The sequence below is a fragment of the Jaculus jaculus genome, chromosome 6 (assembly GCF_020740685.1).
Source record: "Jaculus jaculus isolate mJacJac1 chromosome 6, mJacJac1.mat.Y.cur, whole genome shotgun sequence".
NCBI lineage: Eukaryota > Metazoa > Chordata > Mammalia > Rodentia > Dipodidae > Jaculus > Jaculus jaculus.
The window spans coordinates 162819736-162844592 of NC_059107.1; the positions used below are offsets into that span (position 1 = coordinate 162819736).

General features: G+C 51.3%; 1 protein-coding gene across 3 annotated transcripts in view; it reads left to right on the plus strand.

Moving 5' to 3' along the window:
* Positions 1-2694: 2694 nt before the first annotated feature.
* The window catches only part of Ppara (peroxisome proliferator activated receptor alpha), a 67245-nt gene continuing 45082 nt past the window's right edge, over positions 2695-24857 (plus strand). The window contains exons 1-2 of one of the 3 annotated variants that reach the window (XM_045152890.1): positions 2695-2747; positions 3882-3953. The gene's annotated coding sequence lies outside the window, so the exon portion shown is untranslated. Of the gene's footprint in view, positions 2748-3086; positions 3202-3881; positions 3954-24857 lie in introns of those variants that run through there. The other 2 variants (XM_045152892.1, XM_045152891.1) reach the window with 2 other exon arrangements.

Sequence of the window (24857 nt, forward strand, 5' to 3'; positions counted from 1 at the left end):
ACCTGACCGGAGGGCACTCTTCCAGGAGGTCAGAGGCCACTGTTCTGACAGATGACACACGACAGGAGACTTTGCGGATCAGCAGAGGGCAAGCCAGTGACCCTTGGAGGCCTTGGGCAGTTCTTGGAAAGGGTTTGCATAAGCTACAAGGTAAACATGGACGGGGCTGGAACGTAGATGGACAGGAAAAGCCTCACAGGGCCAGGGAAGGGCAGGGTAGTGGGGTTCACAAGCTCTCAAAGCAGATGCCTGGTGACACCTGCTCCCTGCACTGGGACTAAGCCTGTGCAGGCACTTGCACTCTCCAGGGGCTCCCTCCACCCTCCCAGTCTCCTGGCTGCGCTGGCCAGTGAGCAGGTGGGCACTGCAGCAGGCTGGGCCTGTGGGGCTTTAGAGACCGGCCAGTCAGAAGATGTGAACGGCCGCCATGGTTCAGTGGACAAAGTGCTTGCCACACAGGCGGGGAGACCTGAGCTTGGCCCCCAGCGCTCACATCGAGTGCCCGGTGTGGTTGTGCATCTGTAATTGCAGCGCTGGTGAGGCCGAGGCAGAGAATCGCTGAGCTCAGTGGTCAACCAGTTTAGCAGAATTGATGGGCACTAGGGTCAGCAAGAGACCCTGTCTCTTGGACTGGAGAGATGGCACCACAGATAAAGGCACTTACTTGCAAAACCTGACACCTGGACTCAGGTTTGAGTCCACAGTACCCACATAAAACCAGATGCACTAAGTGGTGCACGCATTTAGAGTTCATTTGCAGTGGCAGGAAGCCCTGGCATGCCCATACTCTCTCTGTCTGCCCCCCCAACTAACTTTTTTTTTTAAAAAAGAGAGACCCTGTCTCAAAGAATAAGGTGGAGAGCAACAGGAAAACCGCCAACCTTGATCTCTGACCTTCACAAGAATGCACAGTCACAAATATGCATACAGTTGGGCGTGGCAGCACACGCCTGTAATTCTAGGACTTGGGAGGCAGAGGTAGGAGGATACCATGAGTTCAAGGCCACCCTCGGACTAATAGTGAATTTCAGGTCAGCCTGAGCTAGAGTGAAACCCTACCAGAAAATGCTAAAAATTGTGAAGAGGGGCCTGGGACAGCATGGGAACTGTGGACACACCCACCCCCCACACCCACCCACCCACCCAAAGCTCTCATAGCTCCTCCTCCCCAATGGGCGGTCAGGCAGCGCCCAGAGACATCTTCAAGGGCACCTCATTGACCCCGAGTTACAGGTACGTACTTCCTAAAACTTCGGGAGCCCACGAACCCCAGGTATCACTTGCCATGTCTGCCCATGCACACAGCTACCGTGCGAGACCCTGAATAAACCTGGTCCTCTTTCCTAACCCTTGCTGCCAGGCTTTCCCGCTGCAGATTCATATGTCCTTCTTGGCTCCATGCTGCAGCCTGCCCCGAAGCCCCCAATACCAACTATTCCTGGCCAGTGTGTGCAAGCGAAGGAGGGCTTGCCTGTGGGCAAATAGGGAGGGTCTGTGGGGGTCTGAAAGACGGGGCTCAAGTTCATCACAGGAATGGGCTAATCAAAGTTCACGGAGGAGCCAAGCCCGGCCTGGTCTCCAGTTCCGTGCGTGATGTTGGGACGTGTGCTTGAAGTTTCCTTCCCGGAGTAGGTTGTCCGGGACACTCGTGGCCACAAATAGCACAGCGGCGGGCGCAGCGCGAGGGGAGAGGGGAGGGCGGGCATAGCATACATTTCGATCCTAAAGGCGGGGCGCCCCGATGGCTGGCACCGCGGGGCCGTGCGCATTCCGCGCGGGGAGCTCACGCCGTGCCGCAAACAAAGCGGCTTGGCAGGTTTGTCCCCGGTCCCCGTCCGCAGCCATTGGCTGCGGGGCTGCGACGTCCCCTTGCGCTCGGTGCCCGGGCACCCCCGGCAGGCGAGCGCCCAGGGGCCGCAGAGCTTCGGGCAGCTGGGGGCGGGACGGGGGGCGGGGGGTCGGGGCTGGAGGCGCCTCCCCGCCACCGTCCGCGTTGCCCTTCAGCCTTCTGGTCCCCCGCCGGGGCACCTCCGCCACCTGTTGCCGCGTGCTCCGGCCCGGTCCTTTCCTCCCCAGTTTGCATCCCGGGTTCCAAAGACCAGGTCCCACGCCCGTCACGACCCCACGACCTTGAGAGATTCGGGGCGCTCAGTCTGCGGTCGAGACCGACTCTCCGAGGGCGGCGGGGTCGCGGGCGGGGCTCGGGCGCCCGGCGGGAAGCTCGACCGACTCCGAGGTCCCGCACCCGCCCGCGGCCTTGAACTTGGGCAAACCCTCCCGGTGCGCGGGGCTGGAGGGCGACCCTGCCCGGGGCGCGCCCTTCTTGCCGTACCGCTCTCGCCCGTCGGGTGACCTGGGACAGTCCCTTCGCCTAGCTAGCCTCAGTTTCCCCCTTTCCCTCCCCACCTCCCCGGGTGCCGCAGCCCCCGGGAGAGCCGTCCCGGGGCCCTTCGGTCCCGCCCCCGCCCCGCAGCAGCCAATGGGGCGCTGCCGTCCGGGAGGTGTGTCTCGCCGAGGGCCGGGGCCGGGGTTTCCGGGGCGGTCACCGCGCCTCGGGCCCCGCGGGGGACGTCCGAGGGGCGGCGCGTGTCATGGGGGCGCGGCTGGCACGGGCGCCGAGGGAGGCGGCGCTGGGCCGGGACGCTGCGGCCCACGGCGGGGCGGAGGCGGCCACGAGCGCCCGGCCTGGCGCCGCCTCCCTCAGCGCGCTAGCCCCGCGGACCGGCAGGCGGCGGACCGCAGCCCAGGTGCCCGGGGGACGCGCGCGGGGGTCGGGAGCCCGGTACCCCCTGCCCCGGGACGGGGAGGGCGAGCGACCCGGAGAGGAGGGGCCCGGCGGCGCATGCGCGCCCGGGGGCGCGGGTCTGGAGACCCACGGGCCCCCGGCGCGAGCTGTTGCTGAGTCCCCGGGCCCGCGGGCGACTGTGCCCCGCGCGACCCTCTGAGCCCCGGCGCCCGGCCCAGAGCTGTGGCGTGCGCAGCTGTCTGCGGGACTAGGGTCTTCACGAAGTCCTGGCCCCGCAGTGACGCGGGGTCCTCTGCTCGTCCCCTGGGAGGGAGGTCCCACGGGCGGGGACATCGGACGCGCCCTGCCCACCGCGCCGGGGAGTTGGGGCGTCACCGGCGCGGGGGGCGTTTCCTGAGACCCCCGGGAAGCCCCGAGGCGAGGTAACCTGAGGCCCCAACAGACCGATCCCGCAGGTTCGTGTCACCAGCGGCGGACCCCTTTGAGGACCAGGTCCCACTTGGCGTCCCAGCCCAGTGGGGCGACCTCGGGCCGCCCAAGACAGGCTGCACGGCTGGCGTGGCGACTCTGCGAAGGCTGCGTCCCTGTCACTCCCGAACCTGGCAGCCCCGCGGGTCCTGCGCCGGCGGGGGGCACCGGGGCGTGTAGGGCTGTCTTCTCAGCGCCCCTGTGTTCATAGCCTGCCTGGTGCTGATGAAGGGAACAGGGCTGACCTGCGTCCTGGTCATGCACATGGGGAGGGTGGCCCCTGCCCCAAAGTCCCCCTCCAACGAATGCCATTCCTTTGCCCAGGGAGTTGTTTTTTTTTTTTTTTTTAAGGAGAGAAAGTGTGCCCCAGATGTCAAAATTTTAAGAACAGTCACGGTTGTACAACGTGTCTTGGTCCTCAAGGGGACCTCGGGATTCTTGGGGCTGCTCACTCCCCTAAACCTGTGCCACCTCTCCTCCCTCCCCACCGAACCCCTCTCAGGTCGTCTTAGGAGCTGGCATGGGGGCAGGGCAGATTTCTTGGGCGACCCTGTGGCACCGCGGTGGTGTGAGCAGGGTCACTGTGACTTTCCCAAGGTGGTGGAGCGTTGGGGGGCATCCAGAGAGCACATCGTCATCATTTCTTTCTTTACCTCCCACTGCCAAGGCTGAAGTTCAAGGCCCTGCCTTCCCGGTGAAGTGACAAGACCGGCTCGGCACCAGGACGCTCGCACCACAGGTAAATAGAAGGGCTGGTTTACGTCTCCAGACTGGAGTATTTCAAGGGCTTTCTTTGGTTACGCTTCAAACTAGCAGTTGTCGGGGATTAGTGAGTCTCTGCAATGAAATGTTAAGTTAGGTCTTGATGCTTGGAAAGTAAATGGGTGGATTCGCTTTCCAGCTCTGCGAGATTTGTGGGTTTCCTGGGACCCAGTTCTTTAAGCCCCATGGCTTTAGCAGTGGAGTTAGGGAACAGTCACTGGCTGTGCAGACTCCTGAAGACAAGCCAGTTGTCCCACCGCTGTTTTCATGTTAATCTGATTAAGCAGTAGGTGGGTTCCAGCAGGGATGGCCCCAAAAAAACTGCCATCTGAGTATGCAAGGGTCACAGTCCCCTCGAGACCAGAAACAGTGGGCCCGAGGAAAGAAAGTGCTGTTTAGACCCAGGCGGAGATTGCAGGCGTGTGCCACCACACCTGGCTACAGAGTTCTTCATATTAGTTTATACTTGTCAGACCTGTAAACGGAACTTTTTAAATTGCAGGTGTGAGTGAGAAGAAAGAGAAAATGTGTTTCTTATAAACTATTTTGTAACTTGCTTTCTTGGTGGTCAAGGAAAATCTTTCCATATGCACATAATGCATTTCGACTTCATTTAAAGTGTCTACATAGTATCACATTGTGTTTAGATACAAACATTATTTAGTCTATCTATATAATTTATACAATGTATATAATATGTTCATTTGGCATATGCTGATTGAGGGGCACTGTGTCCACTCATAAGCAATCAGCCTTGGACCTGCTCATGAAAGCTTCTTCCATGCCAGAATGTAAAAAAAGAAGCTTGACAAGTGTCATTATTGTTAAAAGATGCAGAAACTGGAGTGTAGCAGAAAACAGTCTTGGTTTTGGTGACCAGGAACCCAGTGCCTTTTCTTGTCCGCTGTCTGAACATCTATGTTTTATCATAGAACATTCTCTTGTGTCCCCACTCAGTGGCGAATGGTCCTCTTCCTGGTGGCAAACGGAAAGAATGTTGAGTGGCGAGCATTCACATTTAACGGTCATCCAGACTTCGTTGCAATTGCAGGTTAAATGATATGGCCTTTTGAATTTGAATTTCTAGGTTTTTTAATTTTTAATTTTTTGATGAGGAGGGATGGACTCTCTGTTTTATTTCTGGTTCTGGTGGCTTAATAAGGAATCCATTTCTCAAGTGTTCTTATAGGTGCTATTTTAAAAGATACAGTTTCTGGGGCTGAAGAGATGGCTAAGTGGAAAAGTGCTTGCTGCCCAAGCATGAGGGCCTGAACTCAGCTCCCCTGGGACCCACATTTTTAAATGCTGGGTATGGTGGTATGCATTTGTAACCCCAGCACTGGTGAGGCAGAGACAGGTGGATCCCAAGGGCTCACCGGCTAGGTAGTCTAGCTGAATCAATGAGCTCCAAGTTCAGGAAGAGATCTTGCCTCCAAAATAAATAAATTAAATTGCAGTAGAGAGCAACTGAGGAGGACACCCGATGTCAGCCTGTGGCCTCCACGTGTGAACACACCCTGGTGCATGAGTATCTCTACACAGAACACACATGCCATGAAGGGATGGAGTTTCTACTTGTGGGATAGGCACTTGCTCTCCATCTGCGCCTGCAGCCTTTTTACTATCTAGAACAAGATAGGTCACCTAGGACCGTATGCTTAGGGGAGATGTGGCATAGAGTGTCAGCCTTCAACGCGGTGACCAGAGGGGTTGTGTTGTCTGTGAATCTTTTTTGATCGCTGGATATTGAGTCCAGGGCTGTGTGTGTGCAGTTCACCCTTTAACTCTGAGTTACAGGCCCAGCCCTCATGGAGCCTCAAGGTAAGAATTAGTTGGGAAAGCCCCGAGAGCAGGGCAGGCTGTGTGTAAAAAGGCTGGTTTCTTTTTCCACACATTGCTGCTGCTTACGGGCAAGGGGTTTTTTGTGGAAGGGCAAACCATGTATGTGGGTTTCTGTCCTATTTTGTGGCATCTGCCTGTTTTGTGAAGGTGTGTGAGGTATTTGCCTCTGTAGAATTTGATCACCCAGTATTCTTCACAGTGACACAGGGTGTCCTGGAGAGAGCGATTCAGAGTGAAGCTTGCTCTACGCAGCCGGGATGATGTCTTTATCATTAAGTTGAGTTTAGAAAAACAATATTTACTTGTTTTCACATGTATGTTCATACATACATGCATGTGTTGTGTATGTGTGCATTAAGATATCTTACCACTGCCAGTAAACACCAGACACATGAACCACCTTTTATTTGCATCTATTTGTTTGAGAGAGAGAGAGAGAATGGGTACACCAGGGCCTCTAGCCACTGCAAACTCCAGAAGTATATACCCCCTTGTGTACCTGGCTTTACATGGGTACTGGGGAATTGAACCTTGGTCCTTACTAAGGCTGCACAGGCAAGCATCTTAACCACTAAGCAATCTCTACAGCCCCTTAAAATACATTACTTATTTATTTATTTGAAGGAGAGAGATTGTGCCCCTTTTTGTATCTGGCTAACATGGTGGCTTGGGACTCAAACCCAAGTTGGCAAGCTTGGTAAAGCTTGCTGAGCCATCTTCCCAGTCCCCCCACCCACCCACCCTTTTGGTTTGTTTCCTTATTACTTTCTCATTGCTGGGACAGAATATCTGACAAAAGTCAGTTTAAGGGAGGAGAGTGCTCTGAGCGAACAGTCCCAGGGTCACCGTCCTCCACGCTGGAGAAGATGTGGCGGCGAGAGCTTGAGCAGTTGCCCACACTCAGTGCACGGTGAGGAGACCGAGCGAGCAATGCCAGTGCCCAGCCAGCTCTCTGCTTGTTCTGTAGTCCAGGACCCCAGGCCATGGAATGGTGTCACTCACTGTGAAGATGGGGCTTCTTACCTCAGATTCACGTAATCAAGATCATGCCTCATGGGTGTAGCCAGAGACCTCATCTACATCATCCCTCCCAGGAGAATTCAGGTCCTATCAAATTGACAGTCAACAGAAACTGTCACAGTGTGTCACAGGGAACAGCTGGGGTGAGGTCCTCCATGATGGGATTTGGGTCCTAGCACCTCAGCTGCTGGGCTGGAGATCACCACCCACCTCCCTGAGCTGATGCTTTGCAGAGGAAAACGGAGTTCATCTCCAAGCCGCCTCTTGGGAGTTATGTCAGGAGCAGTGGCTTGTCCGTGGATGGGTCCAGGAAGCAGGGAAGGCCTTGGAGCACCTGTTTTTCTCACTCACTCTGAGCTGATGCCTGCGTTGTTTTTGCTTTGGCTCTGTGGACTTCCGGAGAAATGTTCGCTTCCGCTGCCCCATACGCCCCTTCTCCAAATTTCATTTGTGGATAAGTAAAGGAGTGTTCTCTGTCAGTAAGATCCCAGTTGCCCTGGGTGGCTTCTTTTGGCTTGGATATGAATGTGAGCCCGTGTGCATCCTGTGTGTATGCAGCACATCAAGACCATGCCACAGGAAGTCTGCCAAGCCCAGACACCTGCCGAAATGCAGGCTCGTTTCTGGATGCTGCCTGGCACTGTGGTTCCTGGGCAGTCTGCCTCTCCCGATGAGTCTGGAGGACCGAGAGGCCAGTGCGTCTGGCTCCCAAAGCCCCGCTAGTGCTGTTGCCTGAGGAGGGACTGGTAATACTTGTTCAATATGCAAATGATCTACCGAACCGAGATCCACAGTGCACTGCCCAGGGCTCACGGTTGGGCAGGAGCCGGCTGGGGTCACCCAAGCAGAAGCGCAGGCAGCTTGGAGCCTGGAGGTGCTGGCCCATCCCTTGTCCATGGTGGTGCCACTTTTGGCTTTTGACAGCCTTGCTCATGCCCAGGATGACAAGGGAGTTCAGGAAGTGGTAGCTGCAGGTGACATGAGTGTATTTGTCATCATCTCTAGATATGAGCGCTATTATGTATTTTAATAGACTCTTATGAGAAGGCCTGAGGGTATACTTGAGTGAAATGCTATCTCAGTCTACAGTATCATGGATCCAAATGCCAAACATCTAACTTCCTGTGTGGAGATTATATCCTAGGAGCAATTACAGTAGGAGGCGGGGTCCCTCTGACTACTTTTTGTGTAGTTGATTTTAAGAGATTTGGAAGTAAAAGAGCAGTGAAGAATTCCGATCCAATCCACTTGCAGGACACACTCAGCTGAGAGCCCAAGCTCGGCTCTGTGAAGGCATCACTTTGAATCCTTAGGATCGAGACTAGAGCACAAAATGATTAATTGTCTCAAATGTTATGAAACTTGTTGCAGACAATCCGAGATTAGGACAGGATCAAGAGTGAGGGCCCCCCTGGCTCTGTGGCAGCCACTTGTAACTGAACAAGTCTGTGGTTATGTGATAACCACTGTGAGGTGAGAAATCATCAAGTATCAGGAGGGGAGACCCGGAAATTATCGGCTGACCTGTGGTGTTCCCTTCTGAAACATGCTGACAAGTTAGTAGTCAGCTTTGCACCAGTATTTACGATGAGGCAAGATGGCTTGTAAAAATACAAGGTTACACAGCAAATAGAGGCCCGAGCTAAGCTTAGCCATCTGCAAGCAAGTGCTCTCCTATCTTTACTGGAAGAAGTTATAGCTATATTTTCAGGTGGTTTTTCTGATTGGACAAAATGACATCTAATAGGCTGCTGACACTCGCCCTGTGTCTTGAATTATAAGCCCATCAAATGCATTCCAGACTCCAATCTCACTTAGTCCATTTATGGGACATTTTGATGACTGGGTTAGTGTTATATTTATTCCTCACCCCCTCACTTTCTACTCCCCTTTTTCTGTCTGTACATTGAGAATAGGATCAAAAAGAGTGATTTTTTTTTAATGTTCAGAGAACTTTGAACTTTGCTTGGAATGGGCTCATCTCTAGGTAGGTGAAAGTTATTTACAATAGAAGTCAATAGGGTGGTATTTGGTGTGTTTGCAGTGTCCTTGGACTTTACAATTTCAGTGAGGATTTTACTGAAGTATTATCATTGCCTCTTTTTTTCCCCACATGGAAAAAATGCCGTGGAATTTGCCTCTAGTCTAAGCAGGGGAAGTTGGGCTCACCTTCCCTGCCTGGTAAGCTGGTAGATTCTCAAACAGGCAGGCTATAGGGCTCTGAAATTCAGAACATGGCCTTCCTACTCCCCTTTTCTTTAAAAACTTCACTTGGGGAGAGTTGCTGTCATTTTGAATTCATAAAAATTAGCCTCACCTGCTATACTTCTGAAGAGGCAAGTCCTTTTTAAAAAGTTCAAGGGCCCAAAGACGTGCAGATGCATACCTCACAGGAAGGCCTGTCTTAGTCACCTTCGCGTGGCTGGGACAAATCACCTGATGAAATCCGTGTACGCGAGGCAGGGCTTATTTTCTTGTGTACCTCTAAGGCACCATCTATCACGACAGGGAGGCACGGGGTCAGGAGCTGGTCACATTCAGTCTACACTGAGGACTCAGGGAGTGAGGAATGTTGCTGCACAGTCATCTCGCTGCCGTTGACACAGTCCAGGACCCCAGCCCATGGGATGGGCACACAGCACAGTTGGGGGGGGGGGTTCTTCCCACCTCAGTTAACTTATGATAATCCTTCACAGGTGGTTCTAGATCCCATCAAGTCGACAGTCACAGACATTTACAGAAGCTAACCTATCCATATCGTCCCTCACAGGTTATTTTATGTCCCATCTGGTTGACATGTAAACCATCACAGTGATGTGTGAGCAAAGAGGCCATGAAAAGTAAAAGGCATGGAGCAGAGAAAGGGGTTGGGTGTCTAGACGTACCCAAGCCCGATGCTTTTAAAAGACAGCGAGCAGTCAGGCAGGGGAAGGCTTGTGTGACAAGTGCTGATGAAGGACTGCGGGCTGAAGCCAGGTGTGGTGGCACATGCCTGTCCTCCCAGCTCTTGGGAGGCTGAGGCAGGATCGCTACAAATTCTAGGCCAGCCTGAGCTTCAGAGTAAGACTTCATCTCAAACCAAAACAAAGAAAGGGAACATGGGGTGGAGAAGCTGGTACATTTGTCCAAGCCAGAGAAGATTCTAGATGTGAGGAGGGAGGCCTGAACAGATGGGAAAGAGGGAGTGTGGATCCCAGGTAGTGAATAAAGGACACTCAACCCATGTTACTGCAGCCCAGGCAGCTGACGAGAACCTCCGGGGAAGAGCAGGAAGTGTACATCTGGGCTGGTGTGTGGCGGCCAACATGGTTCCCAGCCAAGGGGGTAGCTATAGTGACATGAGGAAGCCTGAGGTGGACATTTTCCCACTACCAGCCATGCGTGATTCTTCTAGATTCCAGACTTTGTATGTAGTTAGCATGTAGGGAATGTAGGAGGCTAACCAGACTGAGGAGAAGGACTAGGAGTGACTTTCTTTCCCTCTGGTGGCCAAACCTTGTCAGCTTTCCCCTGCCCTGTTCTTCCCTAGTCGATCCTGAGGTGGCTTTCTGTGTCTCGGGCAGAAGTCTAATGATTAACCACACTCAAGGGCAGCTGATAGTCTTCATGGGAATAGAGGCACAGACTTGGAGACAGGAGCAGAGGGAAGAGTTGAGCCAGAGCTTCCCTTAGTAAGAGAAAGCACATAATTAATCCCAGCACGTGCCCACCGCTACCGTTTGGGGGATGAGTGAGTTCAGATGGGACGTTACTGGTGGGAGAAAGCACTTCCTAGCATGTATTTTAGAAAAGTACCTGCATGGGAAAATAAGTTCAGCTTATTCATTTATTTAGCAGGTTTTTAGCTGTAGACTTCTCTGGGCCAGTAACAGCAGGTTTCAAGAATGAAACCTCTGGGAGACAGAACAGTCATTGAAGTAGAACTCAGGGAAGAGGTTTCTTTTAAGAGGAAGAAACGTGATATCGCATCTCGAAGTGCATGCGTCCATACACTGGCTATTCTATGCGCGTCATATCTAATACATGAAGGAAGTTGGTGGGGGCCAGTAAATGTGGACGCCCTCTCTCAGACCCCTCCGGGGTGGCCCTTCTCCCTACTCTGCCTTTCACGGCCATGGTGCCCTGGGACGAGCCAGGCCCTCTGCCGCTTCCCGCCAGGCCCCAGCACTTTGCTCAAGTCCAGACATCATCCATGACCTTCCCAGGGACTCTGAACTCAGTGTGCCTGCTTCTGAGGTGCCCTGCATTGTTTCCCTCTAGTGGCCCTCACCTGTCCCCGATGGCCTGAGGGGTGCGGAGGGGGTAGACAAGATGTGGAGTCCTCACCCACGACTTTTGCAGCCCACAGATTTCTTACCTAGCCTCACTTTCTTTGCCTATGAATGGGATGAATCACAGTGTTTCTCCAAGATAGCTGTGCTGGCAGGCAGTAAGAGCTCCAGATGTTTCCTTGCCTTTGTTTTCTCTCCCAGCTTCCCATCCGCTTATCCATGTGATGCTGGTGTGCTGGGCTGCTCACAGGGAAAGTACAGCCCAGCTCCCCGGGGCTGACATCTTCCACACCGGGCCCTCCGGTCCTCCCATGCTTCTTCCACAGGTGAAGAGGGTCAGTCCTCCCCTCCCCTGGTGACCCCTCCCCTTGAGCCTCAGCTGGGGCCTTTCTTCTTAGGGAAGCTCCCTCAATTCCCCAGGTTGGTTTTTCTTGATGTAAGTACTTAAGCTGGGTGCATCTCCAAGACATACGTGTATTATATGTCTGTGTGTCCAAGTGGTACGTGGATGAGAGTGACTCTCCCCAGTGGGACCCCACAGCCCTGGGAAGCCTCGCTGTCCTTGCTCACACCCTACCAAGCTTGCTGACAGCAGGGGCACCTCTGCTTGGTGTACCACCAGGGCTTCATCCCATGCCACACCCTTCACGAAGCCTTCCCGATCCTCCCCCAAACGGCATGCAGGAATTGGGCCATCACGTGTCCAGGGGCAGATTGCCTTTCTGCTTTGACAATTCCATCTTCTCTACCCCGCTGCTCAGGGAGCCCGCCAGCCACTTATTCCCAGGTCCGTGCATTTCCTCAGCAGATGTTTACGGTACCGCGGTCTGGGTGTGGGAAAATGGTGAGAAACAGCAGCGCCCATCCTGCCTTGTCAGAGCTCTGCCTTACCTAAGGAGGCGTGTGCTTCCAGACCACAGGCAGGGGTGGGCGGCACGGGCAGAGCCTGGGTAGAGCTCTTGGGCAGCCAGGAGAAGCACACTAGGCTTAGCATGTATCACAGGTGCTTTTGCCCTCAAAGTTTGAAATTTCTTTCCACCAAAGGACCTGAAGTGAGAGAGAAGTGAGACTCAGTGAAAACTCTCCACGGATCTGCAGAACACATTTTCAGTCCTTTTGATTGTGATCTTAGAGCATTAGGTGCCAAGTTAAACTCCTCTTAACCCACATTGGTTGGCAGGATCTAATCTTGGGAGATTATTAACTCTGATCAGAAATATAATGGCCGATATTCAGGAAGCAATGTGCATTGCACCACAGCCCCTGCCCGTTTCCTTCCTGGTTGCCAGCGGGTCCAGGGTGAACAGCGGTCAACCTCCCATTAGCGACCGCCTTCGCGTGGCCAGCAGGGCAGTGGTTTCTGAGGTGGAGCTGTGGAGGGTAAGGGCAGGTGTGGGTGAGCCCTGGGCTCCAATGCCATTTGGCTTGATTAACACCTGCACGGGGCAAATTGTCCCCTAGACAAATGCAAGCCTTGTATCCAGGCCTGTTTCCTAGAAGAGTCAAGAGTGGGTCATAGAAGGCCTTTGAGTGCAGGCTGCTCTTCACTTTGCCCAGCCAGGGCAAAGGAGAGGATAGAAGCTACCTTGTGCCTGGAAGGCCATCAGCCCATTGCATCAGACGGGAGCTGGGCTGCCTCCGATGCTTCTCCACAGAGCCCCCGGCCACCCCCTTTTGTGGGTGTGACCACATCTGCTTGTCTTAGACACAGAGAACCAGACAGTGAGATGAGCTTGAGGTCATGCTTTCCTGTTTAAGTCCTATTGCGATGTAATTTACATACAGTGATAGCCATCCTTCTTACGTATTCAACTCTGTGAGGCTTGAAAACCCTACCTGGAGACTGGGAAGATGAGTCAGTGGATAAAGTGCTTTACTGCGCAAGGCCGAGGACCTGAGTCCACACCCCCAGCGCCTGTGTGAATACAGGTTGCAGTGGCCTGTGTCCCTCATCCTGCAGGAGGGTGGTTGAGGTGAGCAGTCTAGCTAAACTAGCTAGATCAGTGAGCTCTAGGCTCAGTGAGCAACCATGTGTAAATAAATAAAGGGGAGAGAGTGACGGGAAGACACCCAGTGCCAGCCTCTGGCCTCCACACTCACACTCACACACGTGTGCCTGCACACATACGTAAGCACGCATATACAAAAACAAAGTCTACCTGGTTCCTGGTCCTCACCAGCTGTCAGCTGAGGGTCAGTCTCCCTTTCTAGGAACCACCTGTGCTCCTGGGCTGGTGGCTTCTTTGTGTGGAAGCCAGCAGCTCCTCCACATCTTTTGCTTCGCCGCTTCAGACCTGGCCTTCGCCCACCACCGTCTTCTGCCTCTGTCTCTTTGCTGCATCTCTCCGACTCCGCCTGGAGGAAGCTAAAGCTTTTCTCTTCTCAGAGCCCATGTGCTCTCCTTGCTACGACCCGAAAACCCAGCACAGCTCCCCCACTTGGGCTCATACCTGAAGCAGTCACTTACAGCTGCCAGAATCAAGGGCCACACCTGTGGGGCTCTAGTGATAGCCGCTTGTTCTGGCTTTGAAGGCAGAAGATGAACAGCAGCGCCACATCCCCGCCAAGGGCTGGAGATGGAGCTCACCTTTGCCTCTCGGGTGTCTGTGGTGGCTGGCAGCCCTTGGTTCTCCATGGCCTGTCCCTGCAGTGTCACCTCTGGTTTTCACACATGAACACACTTGGCATCACAGGTGATCCATTTTCACTTCTCTCTGAGGTCCTGGGAGTTAGGAATTTAACACTTGTGTGAGAAACACAAATCAACCCATCACAGGGCCCTCAAGCACATGACAGAGTGAGTTCCTTTGCCATGTGAGGAAACACAGCCCTCACATCTAGGATTAGTGTGGGGACAACTCTGATGCTTTCATTCAGTGGCCACCCCATAGCTTTTCCCTTTGTGGAGCCCAGTTTGGTGGTAGCTGACCCTCACCTCATGCTACGTATACAAAGTGATTTTTACTATGTAACAATACAACATGATCATATTATCTTTCTTATTATTTTTAAAATGTTTTTATGTTTATTAATTTATTTGAGAAGAGAAAGAGGCAGAGAGAGAGAGAGAGAAAATGAGCACGTCAGAGTTTCCAGCAAATGAACTCCAGATGCGTGTGCCATCTTGTGCATCTAGCTTACACCAGTCCTGGGGAGTTGAACCTGGGTCCTTTGGCTTTGCAAGTGTAGCAGACAGCCTCAGGTTCATGGAGATGAACTTCCAGAATAGGCACAGTTGTGGAAGAAGGGATTTATTAAAGCTTACAGATCCAGGGGAAGTTCCATAATGGCAGGAGAAGCTGGCTTGCTTTCACAGGACCAAACACAGAGAGAGAGAGAGAAGCACAAGCCTAAAAGCCAAAAGCCACACAGCATAGAACACTTCAGGAACTCTGCATATCTTTAGATTGAAATCTCAAACCCACCACCATACCTTTAGGTCCCCCAGGGACACCGCCTCCAGCCAGGTGGCTGCAGATGCAAATTACAAATAAAACACTGGATATATTTGGGGCCATCTATTCAAACCACCATATTCTGCCCCTGGCCCCCAGTAGATTTATAACCATCACACACTAAATTGTACTCAATTTAATTTCAAAGGTCTCCACAGTCTTGACCAATTTAAGATAGTGTGTCCTGTAAAATCAAACAAGTTAACTACTTCCAACATCTAAAGGCATCTGGTATAATGCATAATGCATAGCAAGGAGAGACAAACACAATGCAAACTCAACCACTATCAAGCAAACATCAAACTTCTGCAGTTCAAGTTCAATATAACCAGAGACTGCCAGTCTCCAGATTTTCCAATTCCACCTCTCCAGCTGGGCAGAGTAGCCAGGGGACACTTCTATCCCAGGCCAACAGTGCACTCTATGGTAGCCCTTGCATAGTCCTGGTATATCCAACACATCTTCAGGTCTACACGCAAACCACAATCCATCCTCCAAGGCTCTTTCCGCCTATCAGGGCATCAGGCCCTACCTCATGCCACATCTCAGCAGTGGCTCCTGGAACCGTGTGCGATTCACGACACTGCTTGCATTTTTCTTGCTTCTGAAACCAATACCAGGTGTGCAGGACACAGCCATATTCTTAATTCAAGGACAAAATAAATCATAACCTTGAAAAGCAGGTTCCTTCTCCAGTCAACTCTTCTATGATAGTCTTTCCTCAGGCATCCTTTCCATTGTTTTAATGTAAAGCAGTTGGGCCATCTTCTTTAAGATTGCTAATGTGTTTGACAGTAGCAACTTCAGTAACCTAAGATGAGTTTCAGTGCCTGTAATTTTAACTTGCTTGAGGTTTTACAACTTAAAAATCTTAAATCTGGGCTAGAGAGATGGCTTAGTGGTTAAGCGCTTGCCTGTGAAGCCTGAGGACCCCAGTTAGAGGCTTGATTCCACAGGATCCACGTTAGCCAGATGCACAAGGGTGCGCACACACCTGGAGCTCCTTTGCAGTGGCTAGAGGCCCTGGTGTGCCCATTCTCTCTCCCTCTCTCTCTCTTTCTCTCTGCCTCTTTCTCTGTCTGTTGCTCTCAAATAAATAAGTAAAAATAAACAAAATAATTGTTAAAAAATCTTAAATCTCTCAGTCCAATTATCTTTAGCCAAGCACATCAGTTCATTACAAATTTAACCCTGATCAAACTCTCTGGGCCTGGGCAGCAGAATGCAACCAGCCCTTATGCCAGTAGCCCCGTGCCAACAAAGGCCTCTGCAGTCTTTCCTTTCCCTTAGAAAGTTCATAAGCCAAGCCTCAAAGTTCAATACTGTCTGTACTTGGCACTCAAACTCTCATCAGAATAGTCCATAAAACTTGGCTTACCACTCCAGAAGGCATCTTCAGTTGCAAGCACCACGTCCATGCCTATTCCTCCAAAACAAAGGTTCCAAAAGATCAATATATACATGGTCAGGTTCATCTCACCCCATGCTTGGTGCCAACTTCTATAGCAGACAGATTCAGGTTTGCTGAGATGAACTTCCAGACAGTTATGGAGGGAAAGATTTATTGAAGCTTACAGATCCAGGGGAAGTTCCATAATGGCAGAAGAAGCTGGCCTGTCTTCACAGGACCAAGCTGAGAGAAAGAGAGAGGGAGGGAGGGAGAAGGAGAAAAGAGCACAAGCCTAAATGCCACACAGCACAGCACACTTCAGGAACTCCAGCCAGGCACACTTTGCATATCTTTAGATTGAAATCTGAAACCCACCTCCATACCTTAAGATCCGCCCAGTGATACAGTCTCCAGACAGGTGGTTGCAGATGCAAACTACAAACTAATGAAACTCTGAATATATTTGGGGCCATCTATTTAAACCACTATAGCAGGCAAAAGCCTTAATGGCTAAGCCATCTCTCCAGCCCTTTTCTTATTATTTAAAAAAAATATTTATTTGAGAGAAGGAGAGAGAGGCAGATAGACGGGGGGGGGGGGGGGGGGGGGTGGAGTGCACCAGGGCCTCTACCCACTGCAAACAAACTCCAGACACATGTGCCACCTTATGCATCTGGCTTACAGGTAACTGAACCTGGGTTCTTATGTTTTGTAGGCAAGCACCTTAACTACTAAGCCATCTCTTCAGCCCTCTTTTCTTATTATTTAGTCTCAGGGTGGCCTTGACCTCAAGCTCATAGTGATCCTCCTACCTCTGCCTCCCTAGGATTAAAGGTGTATATCACTGCACGTGGCCTTTTCTTATTATCTGAATAGTTCTTAGACCCAATTTGTTGAAATTTAAAACTGTAAACCTTTGAGAAGAAAGCATAGGCTAAAATCTTAGTGCTTTGGAGTTTGGCAAAAATTTCTTAACTTTGGTTCAAAAAGCTTGAGCCAGGATGGAGAAATGGCTTAGTGGTTAAGGTGCTTGCCTGCAAAGCCAAAGGACCCAGGTTTGATTCCCCAGGATCAATGTAAAGTCAGATGTACAATGTGGCACATGCCTCTGGAGTTTGTTTGCAGCAGCTAGAGGCCCTGGCATGTACATTCTTTCTACCTTACTCTCTCTCAAATAAATAAATTAAGTAAAATATTTTTATTTTTATTTATTTTTGTTTTCCAGGTAGGGTCTCACTCTAGCCCAGATGACCTGGAATTCACTATGTAATCTCATGGTGGCCTCAAACTCATGACAATCCTCCTATCTCTGCCTCCCGCGTACTGGGATTAAAGGTGTGCACTGCTACACCCAGCTCAGTAAAATGTTTTTCAAAAAGCCTGAGTCATTAGCTGTTGTGGTACATACCAATAATCCCAGCACTTGTGAAGTGGAGGCAGGAAGATTGTGAGTTCAAATCCAGCTGGGGCTATCCAGCAAGCCTCTGTCTCAAAATAATACAACATGAACCATGACAGAAAAAAATTAACAACTTGGTTATCATAAAATTACAAAACTTTTACTTGTGGGTAGAGAGCGGCTCAGTGGACACAGTGCTTGAGGACCTGAGTTTGGATCCCCAGCACCATGGGGAATACTGGGCTTCGTGGCTGTGCCTGTAGTTTCAGTGCTGGGGAGGAGAGACAAGGGCATCACTGGGTTTGCTAAGTACCTGGTGTAGCTGAATGGGTGACTTCGGCTGTCTCAAAGAATAAGGTGGAGAGCAACTGAGAAATGCATTCAGTGTTGACCTCTGGCTTCCACATACATGTTGCGTACACATGCACATGTACACACACATACAAACACATGCATACACAAGGACCCCCCTCCATACACATACACAAGACACTTAAGAAAATGAAAAGTCTAGCCACAGTCATGGAGAAAACATTTGTAAATCATGTATCTGGCAAAAGACATGACTGGACTACAGAGGAGCTCTTAGAATTTACTAAGAAGACAAATCAGTTCAAACGGTGGGATTCGAGTGAGCTCACCAACAAAGGGCACATGTTGAAGTGGGTGGCAAGTAAGCATGTCGCAGGCCCAGCGTCATTGGCCACTGCAGATCCACAGGAGCGGCCACTCTGCTGTCGGGGAACAGCGGAAGCAGTGGCCTGTGCACGTGTGTGTGAGGGTAGGGAACAAGGTCTCTCGTTCACTGCTTTAGGAACACGGAAAGGTGAGCAGCCCCTTTGGGCAACATTATGGTAAGTGATATCAGTTACATCATGATCAAACTCTGTAGACTTGAAAGAGTATAGACTATATAAAAGATTACAATATATGATACTATAAGAAAAGTAAAATTGCCACATGTGGAGGTGCACGCCTTTAATCCCAGCACTTGGGAGACAGAGATAGGAGGATCAGTGTAAGTTTGAGGCCAGCCTGGGTCTACAGAGTGAATTCCAGGACAGCCTGGGCTAGATTGAGACCCTAACTAGAAAAAAAACAGTAAAACTATGGAGCCAGCAAAAGACCAGTGGGGCCCAGGGAGGGAGGAAGGTCAAGTGTGTGAGCATGGAGGTCCAGGCGGAGGGAGGAAGGACATGAACACCTGACTTTTTAGGGTAGTGACACTGCTTTGTGTCACATGATATCAGTGCATTGCTGTGCATTTGCCAAACCCCACACCATGTGTGCGCACGAGAGTGAACCTCAGTGAGAACTGTGGACTGTAGTTCACATGTCAATATTGGCTCCTCAGCGAGGTGACAAATGCCTCTTACCCTCATGCATGATGTTAACTTGGGAAGACTGAAAACCAAGGTGATGAATGGAATGCTTTGTATTTTCTACTCAGTTTTTCTAAAAGTCTTGAAACACTTTGTAATGATGCCTGTTAATTAAAAATTAAATGCATTTATTATATGCCTAGGAATTTTAGAAACATATGCAAGGCCTCTGCTAAGAAATCTGATATTACTGGTAGAAATTAAATATAGTCCAAGTAGATAGATGGGTGTACCATGTTCATGGAAGGGACAAGTCAGTATTGGAAAGGCGCCAGCTGTCTTAAGAAAAGCTTCATGTGTCATTCTGGGAGATGGACATCTAGCACCAAGAGTGTGCAGGCGTCCTCACTGTGTTTAATTGAACAGTGTGGCTCTGTGCAGCCAATGGCAGACCTTTCAGTGGCCTGGAACTTACTTCCCAGGAGGGCTCGGGATGTCCCCCCCAAACGTCACAGCAGAAGACTTCCTGCTGTTCTTAAACAGCTGCTTCTGTTCCCTCAGCGTCCTTTCTACTGTAAGCGACAGCCACCCTCAAGTCTTTAGGAAAGGCTTGTCCCACAGCCAGCCCCATGCCTTCAACACTGGCAGTAGCCACTGGGTGAGCTCCTCCCATGGGCCCATTGCCTGCGGTGACTTAGAGTTTGTGTAAGACAGAGTGATGTCCAGAATTTAGCACGAATAAGAGATCCATTGAGTACATTTTTGTTGTTGTTTTTGTTTAAGGTAGGGTCTCACTCTAGCCCAGGTTGACCTGGAACTCACTCTGTAGTCCCAGGCTGTCCTCAAACTCATGGCAATCCTACCTTCGCCTCCCAAGTGTTGGGATTAAAGGCGTGTGCCACCATACCCGGCTCTTTGAGGGTTTTTGTTTTGTTTTGTTTTTTGAGGTAGGGTCTCAGTCTGGCCCAGGCTGACCTAGAATTCACTCTGTATTCTCAGGCTGGCTTCGAACTCACAGCAATCATCCTACCTCTGCCTCCTGAGTGCTGGGATTAAAGGTGTGCACCACCACACCTGGCTCCAATTGCCTTGTATACACAAAAGAGGGAACAGTCAAGATGAGAATTCTGCTCACGAGGCTCCAGTCATCCATCCAAGAACTGGGTTATAGTGATTCAAAGATGGGCCAGGGTCCTTCCACCCAGTGGTTCTGGGAAAAGAGAGGTAGTTGAGCTGTCTCGCATGTGTGAGAATGGGGGTATTCCAGTGGATTGAAGCATGGAGACCGTAAAGCAGGAGATGGGTCTGGCAAGTGCCTCATGGGTTGTTTTGTCTGGAGAAGGTTTGTAGAGGGAAGTGAAGGGAAGATGCATTTGCTTGGGATCAAATGTCATCAGATATTTATCAAGCACTTTTCTGTGCCAGGCATTGTAAGCACTGGAGACAGATTAGCGAGCCCAAATTCAAAGCACATGTCTCATGGAGGGAGTGCTAGACCATAGGGAGTAACCAAGTGTGTGACTTTGTGTCTTGGAAAATGCCATATCAGGCCTGGGGAGGCTGCGCGGTCCACTTGCTGAGCAGCTGTGTGGACCTGAGCTCAGGCTCCCCAGTGCCCACTCCAGCGCCAGGTGTGGCAGCCCACCTGTGACCCCAGTACCCACTTGGGTAGACAGGAAGTCCTCGAGGTAAACTGGCTGGCTAGTAGCTGACTCAGCGAGTAAACAAGGGAGACAGTGACCAAGGAAGACATTGGACATCAACCTCTGGCCTTCACCTGCACCTCAAATAGCTGTAGCCACATTCATGAACATGCAAACACACAACATGCATGTCACATACACACACATGCACACACACACATGTGATGGTTCGAATGTAAAATTTCCTCCATAGCCTCAGGTGTTTGTAATTAAGCTTCTTGCGTAGTCCCCAGCCCGTAGAGCCACTGGGAGGTGGAGCCTTGCTGGAGGTGGCGTTTCACTGGGGGAAGCCTTGAGGTTTGTTAGTCTGACCAGCGGCGTGTTCAGAGCCGGCTCATTCAGACTGCTCCCTCTGCTGCTGGTGCGTGAAGATGTGGGCTGCCTGCTCACCCAGTGCTTACCCCGCCATCGCGACACTTCCCCTCAAACTGTCACCCTAAAATGAACCCTTTCCTCCCATAAACTGCTTCTGGTCAGGTGTTTGTCCCATCAGCGAGAAGTAACTGTTACAACATGCAAGAAAAGGAAAAGACACTGCCAAGTGCCACTGAAGAGCGAGTCCAGGATGTGCGTCTGGGGCACATGAGATGCCCAGGCTGACCTGAGGGAGGAGGAAGTGTGCGTGGGGAGGGCAGGACGGGATCAGAGAGTGTCCCCAGCAGTGCAGACAGCTGTCGGAGCTCGTGAGAGGAGGGGAGGCAGCATGACTAGAGGAATGTCCCAAAGAGGAGGGCATAAGGCCCCAGGGGAGAGGTGGCAGCAGGTCACCATGGAGGCCCTGGGGGCCATCACGAGGCTCTCTCGTACTCAGCGTGAGCAGCATGGGCTTCCACGTGGGGCTGGGACACGCTCTGATTTGACTGTCAAGAGGTTCCCTCTGGCTCTTGTCAGGGCCAAGGACAGAGCTGTAGGCAGCTTTTTGAGGCCCAGAGGACCTGGATGGTACAGCCCCAGTGAAGATGGGAAACCTGCACACCGTAAGGGGAAGATCTGACTTTGATCCTCCAGGCGGCTGTGTGGCCTTGGGCTGCGCTGTGCACCCAGGTACGTAGCCACAGCATCCTCAGCAAGGGCGGAATGATCATGGCTCTGCCTCAGGACCATGAACCCGGCTGCTGTGCGTGAGACCCTTGCAGGGGGATAGTTGAACGGGAGCCGTGGCCAGCGTCTGGGTGGGAAGGGGTGATGCCACCAGTCAGGGTGGTGGTGAGGGAAGGGATGCAGATGAACCAAACTAAAGAGCAAAGAAAGCAAGCAGACTGTGCAGCAGTAAAAGACCAAGGTCACATTGGGGCATGCTGGGTCCAGGGTTTACGGACAGCTGTGCCAGGCCTCTGGCATCAGATAGACCCACTGGCTGGCAGAGTGGCACGTGGAGTATGCGGCATGGGAACCCGTTCACAGGCTATGCAGCATGCCCCTGCCTCGGGCCGTGGGCAGTCCCACAATCAGTTACCTCAGAAATAAACACGACTGTCCTCTGCAGGTCTGTAGCACCAAATTCATCAATAAACCCATGGTGGGTTTCCTGTCTTTTATTTTTATGGAGAGCTTGACATTATAGCAGAATATTCCATGTTTTTCCTCACATGGATTCCTTCTGTTCCCATGGTGCTCTGGTCACTTTGCACTGTGTCCGTCTTGTCCCCAGAAGAGTGTGTGTGTCCCACAGCTGGCTGCTGCAGGAAGGCTCGGTTTATGGCTCTGGGTGTTGCTAAGTGCTTGGCTTCCGTGGTGCAGCCTTGGATCCCGGTTGTCAGGTGGGCGCCACCATTCCTTGCTCTCTACCTTGGAGGTGGACAGAATAATTATGCTTCTAGGTTTCCCTTATTGGTCGTGTTGAATAGGAATGGAAGCTATGTGGCTCTGGGAACTGCTCGTTCCAAACAGGAAAGCCTTGTACACATTTCCAGCTGGCAAAGGGACAAGACTGAGGGCGTGCAAGCTGAGAGAGGCCTGGAGCCGAGCTAAGCAGCTGGCTTCAGAATGGGACATGAGGTACCTTGAGTCAGACCCTCTCACTCCGTGTGGGCTCTTCTACCCAGACCCCTCCGAGAACATCACTTGCTCCAAGAGGCACTGAAGCCACCTCAAGTCTATATTCTACTTGAAGAGGGAAGAGTGCTGTAGATGGCCTTCTTCGAGAATGTCATGGACACAATAGATAACGAAAGCTATGAAGAGGTTTCAGACACACAGAAAAATGACAACAAAATGCAATATCTGGAGCTAGGCGTGGTGGCCCACACCTTTAAGCCCAGCACTTGGAAAGCAGAGGTATGAGGATCGCCATGAGTTCGAGGCCAACCTGAGATTACATAGTGAATTCCAGGTCATCCTGGGCTACCACAAGACCCTACCTCAAAAAAGAGAGAGAAACAAAAGTAATACCTGATCCTAAACTGGATCCTGCATTGGAGGGAGGTGGCCTAGCTCCAAGGGTATAAATGAGTCTTAAAGTACAGTGTCTCTGTTACACTGCCTAAAATGAATAAGTATACCATGGTGTGTAAGCATCACTGCCTATTTAAAAAATATTTATTTATTTACTTGGGAGAGAAAGAGGCAGAGAGAGACAGAGGTAGAGATAGAGAAGGAGAGAGAATGGGCATGCCAGGGCATCTAGTCACTGCAAACCAACTCCAGACGCATGTGCCCCCTTGTGCATCTGTCTTTATCTGTCTTCCATGGGTCCTGGAGAGTCAAACCAGGATCCTTTTGGCTTTGCAGGCAGATGCCTTAACCGCTAAGCCATCTCTCCAGCCCCATTGCCTATTTTTTCTTCTGGTGTGTGTATGCAGGTGTGTGGGGGCGAGTGTGCACATGTGTAGGTGTGCATGGGAGCCCGAGAACAACCTCGGATGTCGTTCCTCAGGTGCTGTGTGCCCTTTCACACAGGTGAAATGGGAGTCCCCAGTGAGGGTGGGGAGGCACTTACAGTGGGCGTGCCTCATGCTCTCTTTGTCCCTCGGGCTGTCTCTTTCCAGTCAGCAGGATTGCCATGAGAGGTGCCCTGTTGTTGGGTTCGCTGCTGAGGTGGTCTGTGCAGTGGGTGGACCACGGTGGCCTTAGGTGTTCACTGGTGGAGACATATCTCTGAGCTGCTTCCAACTTGGTGTTATACATGGCTTCACTCAATATTTTTTTTTACTTTTTTTTTCATTTATTTATTTGAGAGAGAGAGAAAGAGGCAGAGAGGGAGAGAGAGAATGGGTGCACCAGGACTTCCAGCCACTGCAAACAAACTCCAGATGCATGTGCCCCCTTGTGCATCTGGCTTACATGGGTCTTGGGGAATCGAACTGAGATCCTTTGGCTTTGTAGGCAAACGCCTTAATCACTAAGCCATCTCTCCAGCCCATTCACTCAGCATTTTAACTTGGGTACTAGGTGTTGAACTCAGATTCTCATGCTTACAAGGCAAGTGCCTTTCCCACTGAGTCATCCCTCTAGGCCTTCATTGTAGCTTTTTAAAAATTTGCGTGTGTGTGCATATCGGTGCATGCTATTGTGCACATGTGAAGGACAGGTAACAACTTCCGGATCAGCCCTCACCATCCCACTTTGTTTGGGGTGGAGTCCCTCCCCGTCTTATTCCTCTGCTGGCATTATGTGGGTTCTGGGGGCTTGAACTCAGGTCCTTGGGGTTTTCAAGCAAGCTTCTTAACCATGGGGCCATCTCTTCAGCGCAATAGTATGTATTCTTAAGGAGCACAGTATTGGGGAGGATCCCAGTGTTGAGTTAAGCAGATATTAGAGTATTTTGAAGAGGGGATGTATTTCAGACTTTGGTGAATATTCACAAGGTCCTATATATTAAGATCTCAGGTGTGCCTTCAAAGAGCCACATCAGAATCTCAGATGTAGAGCTGGAGAAGTGGCTCAAGGACCCGAGTTTGATGTCTGGCATCCATGTGAAAACTGGCTGTGGTGGTGTGATTCAGGTGTCCCCCATAAACCTAGGAATGCTAGTCTCCCCAGCTGATGGCAATTGGAAAGTAAAGCCTCCTGGAGGTGGTGCATTGTTGGAGGCGGGTTTATGGGTTTTATAATCAGTGTCCCCTTGCCAGTGTTGGGCACACTCTCCTGTTGCTCTTGTCCATCTGAGGTTGGCCAGGAGGTGATGTCCACCCTCTGCTCATGCCGTCATTTTCCCCTGTCATTGTGGAGCTTCCTCTCGAGTGTGTAAGCCAAAATAAACCCTTTTTCCCCCCACAAGTGGCTCTTGGTCGGGTGATTTCTGCCAGCAGTGCGAACCTGACTGCAACACTGGGCATATGCAGGGAGGCACAAGCAGGAGGGCTTCCTGGCTGGCATGTCTGGTTAAGTGGGCGAGCTCTGGTTCAGGGAGAGGCCCTGCGTGGAAGAAGTAAGGTGGAGAGTGAGGAAGGCACCCGTTGTCAGCCTCTGGCCTCCACATGCGTGTCCACGCACATGCACAGGCACCTGCATACACACATACATGCACATACATGCAAA